This window comes from Bubalus kerabau, chromosome 4 (genome assembly GCF_029407905.1).
Source record: "Bubalus kerabau isolate K-KA32 ecotype Philippines breed swamp buffalo chromosome 4, PCC_UOA_SB_1v2, whole genome shotgun sequence".
Taxonomy (NCBI): Eukaryota; Metazoa; Chordata; class Mammalia; order Artiodactyla; family Bovidae; genus Bubalus; species Bubalus kerabau.
This window is the reverse complement of record NC_073627.1, coordinates 162,355,391-162,365,022: the sequence shown is the minus strand read 5'-3', so window position 1 is coordinate 162,365,022 and position 9,632 is coordinate 162,355,391.

Genomic DNA, 9,632 nt, shown 5'->3' with positions numbered 1-9,632 from the left:
GAGTTGAACGCAGCCTGTGCGTGCTCAGTCGCTCAGTCGTGTTCCACTCTTTGCTGACCCCATGGACTGCGGCCCACCAGCCTTCTCTGTCCATGGGCTTTCCTAGACAAGTATACTGGAGTAGGTTGCCATTTCCTCCTCCAGGGATCTTCCCGATCCAGGGATGGAACTCTCCTGTCCTGCATCTCTTGCATTGGCAGACGGATTCTTTACCAGGGAGCCACCTGGGAAGGCCGAAGCACGCAGAGTTGGCATTAAAGGTTCTTCTTGAACCGGATCCCTTCTCAGGGGCAACGACCCTCCTGAGCTACCTCTGGTCCTCTGACTACCGCTCTCAGCTTCTGCTCCTCCCAGGCTCATTGACAGTGTGGGTGCAAGGGAGGGGTATCACTGTCTCCAGAGTCACATGGCAGCTCTGTCCCAGGGGAAAGTTGTTGAATCAGAGGTTTGCTCTTAGCATCTTAGTAGCCAGGTGCCTGACTGGAGTAGATACTCAATGAACAGGTGGGTGGACAGAATGAAGGTCACAGAGACGGCCATCGGTGGGTCTGAATTCAGGTCACAAATAGGCTTCGGATGTCCTCCATCACTACCTGTGCGTTGCAGTAATGCCAGGGTCAACGTCTGCCTTTCACACGCAGGACTTCATACGATCTCCTCTCGACCCTACTGCTCTTGCAGTCAGGCAAGCTAGAGGAATCCACTCCATTCAGCCTTTCTTGGAAATTTTTCTTCCCCGTAGATTCTTTAAAGCCTTTGGGAAACAGAACTGCTGGACGCTAATTGGCATATGAAACCAAACGGGCCAGGAGGAGGAGGAGGTCCCCACGTGGGTCAGGCGCGTCCAGCTGTCCCGAAACATCCGCGCTCTGCTGGACTTAGGTTGTGGGGAGTCCAGTATTGGGTAAGCGGCTCAAGCCTAGGTCCTACAAGGCTAGGGCAACTGTGGGCTGGGGACTGAGCAGGGGAGACACGAACCGGGAGCCTCCAGCTCCACCCTTTTGTATCAGTTTTGTGAGGCCGGTGTGGTAGGAATTAAAATTCCTTTTTCCTCCATATGTTTATCCAGCGGTTCCAATACCATTTATTGAAAACACTTTCTTTTCCCATTGAATAATATTTCTGCCTTTGTTGAAATTCAATTGACCATCTGTATGTTCCATTTCTGGACTCTATATTGTGTTCCATGGGTCTATTCATTTTCTGTCCTGTGCCAATACCACGTTACTTGATTGTGTGTGTGTGTGTGTGTGTGCTCAGTCGTGGTCCACTCTTAGCGACCCCATGGACTGGAGTCCGCCAGACTCCTCTGGCTGTGGAATTTCCCAGGCAAGAATACGGGAGTGGGTTGCCATTTGCTTCTCTAAAAGATTTTCTGACACAGGGATGGAACCACGTCTCCTGCTGCTCCTGCACTGGCAGGAGGATTCTTCACCAGTAAGCCACCTGGGAAGCCTGTTGCCTTGATGACCATAGCTTTATAGTGAGTGTTGAAATCAGGTAGTTTAAGTCCTCCAATTGTTCTCTTTTTCCTCTGAAATTGTTTGCGTTTCGATATGTTTTATATAAAATAATTTAAAAAGTCCTGCTGGGATTTTAATCCATATTGCATTGAAAGTGATGATTGACAAGAATTAACATTTTAACAATATTGAGTCTTGCAATCAATGAGATGGTTTTATATTAGACCTTTCTTACTTAATCTTGACAACATTTGGAAGCTTTCTGTGTACAGATTGTATACATCTTTTGTAAATGCATTCCCAAATGTTTTTGATGCTACTTTCAGTGGAATGGTTGAGATTATTGGTTTTTCTTTTCAGTCCATGGGTCCCAAAGAGTGGGACGTGACTGACTGAGCATGTTTTAGACAGCTTATAATTTCAGCTTGCTTTTTTCCAGTTGGAGAATCTTAGCCTTATAAATGACATGTTTATTCTAGTTACATTCATTATTGTAGCTTTATTCGGAATATATGATTTGCCACAATTTTTTCATTTTGCCTTTGTTTTTTTAACAATATTTTCACTGGGTATAAATGAGTAATGAGTCAACAGGTTTCTTTCACCACTTTAATTCTTAGCTCCATTGTTTACGTCAGGTCATTCATTGGTCTTTTGAATGCAAAAAAAAATTTTTTTATGCACAAAATTTTCTCTTTGTTACTATGATGTGCCCAGGTGGTGTTTTCTTTATATTTATCTTTCTTTGGGGCTTTCTAAGCTTTTTGAATTTGTAAATTGGTGTTTTGTACTACAGTTGAGAAAATTACGGCCATTTTTTTCCTCATTTGTTCAGTTATTTCTTTTCAGTCTTCGATCCCAAACATATTCCATGGTGTTGTCCCGAAGGTCACCAAGACTCTGTTCCTTGTTTTCTTTCAGTTTTTTTTTAACCTCTGCTCTTCAGATTGAATGCTCTTTAGATCTATCAAATCTCTCTTCAAGTTCACTCATTATGTCTTCTGCAGTGTTCAAACTCTGTTAATAACATTCAAGTGAATTTTTAATTTCAGATAATGGGATTTTCAGTTCTAAAATTTCCTTTTGGTTCTTGTTTTATAGTTATCACTTCTGTGCTGAGATATCCTAACTTTGTTCATTTTAATACTTTTCTACAGGCCAAACATATATTTTAAAGCTCCCCAAAAGAGATTCTATTATGAATTAGAGGTGAGAACCAGTAAAAAGATATAAACTTTACCCGGAAGGAAGAGATATGTAATGGGAAGTATCGGTAGCAGAAAATGTTAAAATCCCTCTGTCCATGGGATTCTCCGAACAAACATACTGGAGTGGGTTGCCATTTCCTTCTGTAGGGGATCTTCCCAACCCAGGGACTGAACCTGGGTCTCCTGCATTGCAGGCAGATTCTTTACTGTCTGAACCACCAGGAAAGTCGACAGAGAAGGTATTATACTTGATTGACAAAGAAGTCTAAAGGGAAACCCAAAGACAACAGAGAATAGATAAACAAGCACAACAAGGGAATTTTAGTCTCTGACAGCAACCGCTATCACAAAAATAAATAAAACCTCACCCTAAACACCTACTTAGCTCAGTTCCCTTACCAGTTACATTATGTCTAACTTTAAGCAGAAAATTATATGGCATCCTAAAAGACCAAAGCCAAAAACACTCATTGAGGTTTAAGAGATAGAGCCAGCACCAGAATGAGACACAGATATGGTGGAGATGTTGGAATTATCACATCGGGAATTTAAAACAACTAGGAATAATATGCTAATGATTCTAATAGAAAAGTGGGCAGCATGCAAGAACAGATAGGAAATGTAAGCAGGGAGATGGACACTTCAGGAAAAAAATTCAAAAGAAATTCTAGTAACAAAAAACCCCACAATGTAACAGAAAAAAAGGGTGCTTTTCATGCGCTCATGAATAGAATCAGCGGAAGGGGAAGCATCAGTGAGCTTGAATCAATGTCAACAGAAACTTAGAAACCTAAGTACAAAGGGGAAAACAAAAGAATTAAAAGAGCAGAACAGAATATTCAAGAACTGTGGGACAATTTAAAAAGGAAGTAACATAAACATAAGGGGAATACCAGAAAGAAAAGGAAAAGAGAAGAAAAAGAAGTATTCGAGGAAATAATGACTTCACATTTTCAAAAATAAATGATAGACATCAAACCACATATGTAGGAAACAAGCAGAACACCAAGCAGGAAAAATGTTAAAAAAAAATTTATGCATAGGCATCTCATACCCAAGCTACAAAATACCAAAGAAAAAAAAAGAGAATCTTAAAAGAGGCCTGAGGCTCAAGAGGGAGGGGATATATGCATATATATAGATAGCTGATTCAAGATGTTGTACAGCAGAAACTAACAACATCGTAAAGCAATTATACTCCAATTAAAATATTTTTTTAATTATATGGTTTCATGATTGATTGTGAATAAACTGAATTTCAATTCTAAAAAAGAAAAATCCTGAAGGAAAAAGCATTTTTCCTGCAGAGGATGAAGAATAAGAATTGTAAAAAAAAAAAAACCAAGAAGAAAGTGAGGTAAAATACTTAAAGTGTGAAAGGAAAGAAAATCCCACCAACCCAGGGTTCTTTGTGGAAGAAAATTGTTCTTCAGAAGTAAAAGAGAAGTAACAACTTTCTCAGACAAACAAAAATTGAGGAAACTTGGGCCTTGCAAGATATGCTTTTAGGAAGGTGTTTTGTTTTTTTTTTTCCAGAAAGAAAGGAAATGATAGAGGTCAAACACTAAGATTTGCATAAAGAAAATAGCTTTAGAGAAGGAATAAAATAAGACAAATTTTTTAAAAAGGCAAATTAAAATCTTGTACTTAGTTTTTTGAAAGAAGGTCTATATATTCAACAGTTCTTTATTGAACACCGACTATGGACCAGTAACTCTTTAGACTTTGGACAGCCAGAATGTCATCCTGGAGCTTATCCACTAGTAAATATATCCACAAACCACTTTCTGATTCTTCAGTGAAAACTATATTAATTATTTTGCTATGAAGTTTGACTATTTAATCCAGATTAGAGACAAATGACATTCTAAGATTACTTATTCTCGTTTGGTCCAACAAAACCTCTGGAGTGAAGTCACTCAGTTGTGTATGACTCTCTGTGACCCCATGGACTGTAGCCCACCAGGCTCCTCTGTCCATGGAATTCTCCAGGCAAGAATACTGGAGTGGGTAGCCGTTCCCGTATCCAGGGAATCTTCCCAACCCAGGAATCAAACCCAGGTCTCCTACATTGCAGGTGTCTTTACCGTCTGAGCCACAGAGAAGCCCATTTGATGCCACAGATAATAATTTGCTCCAAATGATACTAGCCAAAAGGTATGTAGTGATGATAACTTCTTGATAAGTGAAATGAATGAAAGCAGTATTATGAAGGATGGGAGGGAGGGATTGGGATGGCATTGCTGTTGAGTACCTGTACTGCCTGTGAAGTGATAGTGTTATTAGAAAAAGGACTTGGATTCGTTTTATTTTTAAGTTCTTGTTATTTGTGTATGTGGCTGCACTGTCTTAGTTGCAGCAGGTGGGCTCAGTAGTGTTGGTGCACAGGCTTGGTTGCCCTTTGTAAACCAAACGACAGCTACTTAGAAAGTACAAAAAGAAAAAGAAGAAGTAAAACTTATATGCCAACAGAGGTTAAAAATGAAATCACATAAAGTGTTCAATTAAACCCACAGAAGCCAGAAAAAGTGGAAGTCAATACAAGAAACAAACAACAAGGCAATGAATACAGAACAGTAACAAATATTTTAGATTTATAACTCAACTATATACATAATAATTAAAACATCAGTGGTCGAAATACCCCAACTGAAAGGCAGGGACTGTCAAAGTGGATAAAAACAAACAACACTCAACTGCATGATGTTTGGGGGAAAAAAAGGCAATGGAGATACAGACAAGCAGTAAAAGTGTAGAGAAAAATATGCTAACACTAAAACTAGAAAGGTGGGATGCTTATATTAATTTCAGACAAAGCAGACTTCAGAGTAAGGAAAATTATCAGGATTACAGAGGGGCAACATGCAATGAAAAAAAAAAAGTCAATTCTGCATAATTTTTCCAAAGACATAACAATCTTTAATGTGAATGCACCTAACAACAGAGTGTCAAAATATACATGAAGCAAAAATTGATAGAAAGGCAAGGAGAAATAAAAGAATCCTCTATTATAGCTAAAGACTTCGATAGCCTCCATCAGTAACAGATAGATCCATCAAGCAGAAAATCAGTAAGATCCTAGTTGAGCTCAACAACACCATCAGTCAACTGCATCTGTGACATCTATAGTCTACTTCATCCAAAACCAACAGAATACATGTTCTTTTCAAGCTGACATGGAATATTCACCAAGATAGATCACATCTGGGCCATAAAACACTCCTTACCAAGTTTTAAAGAATAAAAATCTTACAATGTCTGCTCTCAAACCACAATGGAATAAAACTATAGAAATCGATAACAGAAACAACTGGAAAATCCTAAAATATTGGAAATTAAATAATAATTTCTCAATCACACATGGTCACATGAAAAAGGATTTAGAGAAATGGAATATTTTGAACTAAATGGAAGTAAAACTAAAATGTATTAAACTTTGTGGGCTGCAGCACAAGCAGTGCATGGAGGCAACTTTGTAGCAATGAATGCACATGTGAGAAAGGAAGGAAGATCTAAAATCAATAGTCTAAGATTTCATCTTAGAAAACTAGCAAAAAGAAGAGCAAGTTAAATTCAAAGGAAGAGAAAGAAAAGAACAAATAAAAACCAGAATAAAAATCAACACAACTGAAAACAGGAAATCAATAAAGAATATCAACCAGACCAAAGCTGGATGTTTGAAAAGATCAGTAAAATTGAGAAATCTCCCATGAGGTTCATGGGATAGAGAGAAGTGGGGAGAGGTGGTGGAGAGAGAGAGAGAAATGACAAATTTCAAGGAAGAAGCAGAGACCATAACAACTAATCCCCAGGATGTTGACAGAATACTCAAGTAATATTATGAACTACTACTATGTCTATGAATTTGATAACCCTGATAAAATGGGCCAAATCCGTTTGGTAGAACTTAAGAAAAATAGACAATCTGAATAGGCCTATATCTGTTAAAGAAATCAAATCAGTAATGAATAAAATACCCAAACAGAAAGTACCAGGCCCAGATGGGTTCACTGGTGAGTTCTACCAAACATTTAAAGAAGAAATGTTACCAATTTTCCACAGTCTCTTCCAGAAAATAGAAGCAGAGGGAATACTTCCTAACTCGTTCTATGAGGCCTGCATTACCCTAATATCAAAACGAAAGACATGACAAGAAAAGACAACTACAGACTAATATCTTTCAAATGTCCATGCAAAAATCCTCAACAAAACATTAGCACATCTAATCAAGCATAAGAAGAATTATATACCATGACCAAGTGGGATTTATCCCAGGTATGCAAGACTGGTTTAATATAGGAAAATCATTCAGCGTAATCCACCACATCAACAAGCAAAAGAAGAAAATGGTTTGCTCATATCAAAAGATGCAGAAAAGCATTTTTGTGGAGAGTATGTAGGGACTTCCTTCATACTGTTAAGATGCTGAAACTTTGAAATCCTGATTTTGCCCACATCTTCCTGGATGCTACTTCCCTGTGGCTTTGACGGTAAAATATCTGCCAGCAACGAGGGAAACACAGTTTTGATCCCCAGGTCGGGAAGAACCCCTGGAGGAGGGCATGGCAAACTAATCCAGTATTCTTGCTGGGAAATGCCACGGACAGAGGAGCCTGGTGGGCTACAGACCATGGGGGTCACAAAGTGTCAGATACAACTGAGACTAACACTCCCAGATCCTACTGTACTTGAATGGTTAATAAAACCACACTTCAGTTCAGTTCAGTTGCTCAGTTGTGTCCAACTCTCTGCGACCCCATGAATCACAGCACGCCAGGCCTCCCTGTCCATCACCAACTCCCGGAGTTCACCCAAACTCACGTCCATCGAGTCGGTGATGCCATCCAGCCATCTCATCCTCTGTTGTCCCCTTCTCCTCCTGCCCCCAATCCCTCCCAGCATCAGAGTCTTTTCCAATGAGTCAACTCTTCACATGAGGTGGCCAAAGTACTGGAGTTTCAGCTTTAGCATCATTCCTTCCAAAGAACACCAAAAAAAAGTTTCTCCTAAACCCTGTTTCAAATTGCTAGTGTCCCCCTCCTCCCTGTGGGAAGCAACAGGATTTTTTTTAATCTTCACTGTGAGAACCTGGCAGAGCTCCTGGAAGTAAAACTCCTCACTTCAAGGGATTCCTTCTAAGACTGGCCTTCTTGGTGTTTTTAATTTTCAGACTTATCCACACATATAGTTTTTTGATACCTTGATGCTGGTTTCAAAGGAGGATTTCTCTTGCAGGTGTCTGCTCTAGCAAGTGTGATTCTCTGTAGCATATCTGTTTCCCCAGTTTTGGTGATAGAAGTTTGCCCTTTGACCTCAGTTCTCTGATGGGTCTAAGAGTTGCTCATTTATTGCTTTTTCAGACCTTTGTTAGGACACAATGATGGCTTCCAAGTTACTTTTATGCTGGACTGAAAATATAGAACAATTTGGATGGAAAGAGTGGAAGCGAAGACAGTGAGATGACAAAGTGATACATTTGGACTTGCCTGGTGATCCAGTGGTTAAGAATCTGCCTTCCAATGCAGGGGATATGGGTTTCATCCCTGATCAAAGAACTAAGATCCCACATGTGACTAAGCCTCAACTACTGAGCCCAGGTGCCACAACAAAAGATCCTGCATGCCACAGCTCAGACCCAACGCTGCCAAATAAGTAAATATTAAAAAAATAAACGGGGATCAATTCTTTGGAGTGAAATTGAACAGAATCACAAAAGGTCACTGAGTTATTCTAAAGAGTCATGGCTGTTAATAGGTAGATAGCAACAGCCTCTGTGGTCTGGGTGCTTTGAAGAAAGAAAAGGGATTTCCCACACCTGTTCTTTGCTCAAGCTTCTCAGTCTGAACATGGAGGCAATTAAGTTTAGAGGTATTTCAGCCCCAAACAGCTAAGAAACAGTCATTCAAATAGATCAAAGATTCAACTATTTTATTAATACATTGTATTCAGGTAAATATTGCTATGCAATAAAGGATAGGCTGTGATTAAATTGTTTCTTTATTCAGAGTTTGGTCAACTAAATTCATTCACTTATTCATTCAACAAAGTCCTCCAGATATGCCAGGCACTGTGCTAGAAACAAACATAATTAACAACACAGTCCCTAACAGGAGGGCACTTCAGCTAGTCAGAGATACAGGCACAAAAACAGAAACTTAGAAAACAACATGGGGGACTTTGCTGGTGGTACAGTGGATAAGAATCCGCCTGCCAATGCAGGGGACATGAGTTTGATCCCTGGTCTGGGAAGATCCTAAGTGCCTCTAAGCAACTAAACCCGTGTGCCACATCTGCTTAGCCTACACTCTAGAGCCCAGGAGCCACAACTACTGAAGCCCATGCCCCTAGAGCCTGTGCCCTGCAACAGAGAAGCCACCTAACCGCAGTGAGACGCTCATGCACTGCAACGCAGAGTAGCCCCCACTGGCCATAACGACAGCAAACCCCCCACCCGCCCAGCAACAAAGATCTAGTGCAGCCAATAATAATAAAATAAATAAAAGGAAACAATCTGGCACATTAAATGATAGGAATACAAGGTTACAGAAGGATAAGGAGCGACACCTAATCCAGTCTAGAGCAGGAAGGAAGAGGAAAGAAAGAGATTGGGAAAGTCTCCCATAACACAGCAGTGCCTGAACAGAATATTAACAAGCCTGCCTTCTCCCTCTGTAAACATAACAGTTCAGTTCAGTTCGGTTTAGTCGCTCAGTTGAGTCTGACTCTTTGTGACCCCATGAACTTCAGCATGCCAGGCCTCCCTGTCCATTACCAACTGCCGGAGTCCACCCAAACCCATGTCCATTGAGTCGGTGATGCCATCCAACCATCTCATCCTCTGTTGTCCCCTTCTCCCCCTGCCCTCAATCTTTCTAAGCATCGGGGTCTTTTCAAATGAGTCAGTTCTTCGCATCAGGTGGCCAAAGTATTGGAGTTTCAGCTTCAACATCAGTCCTTCCAA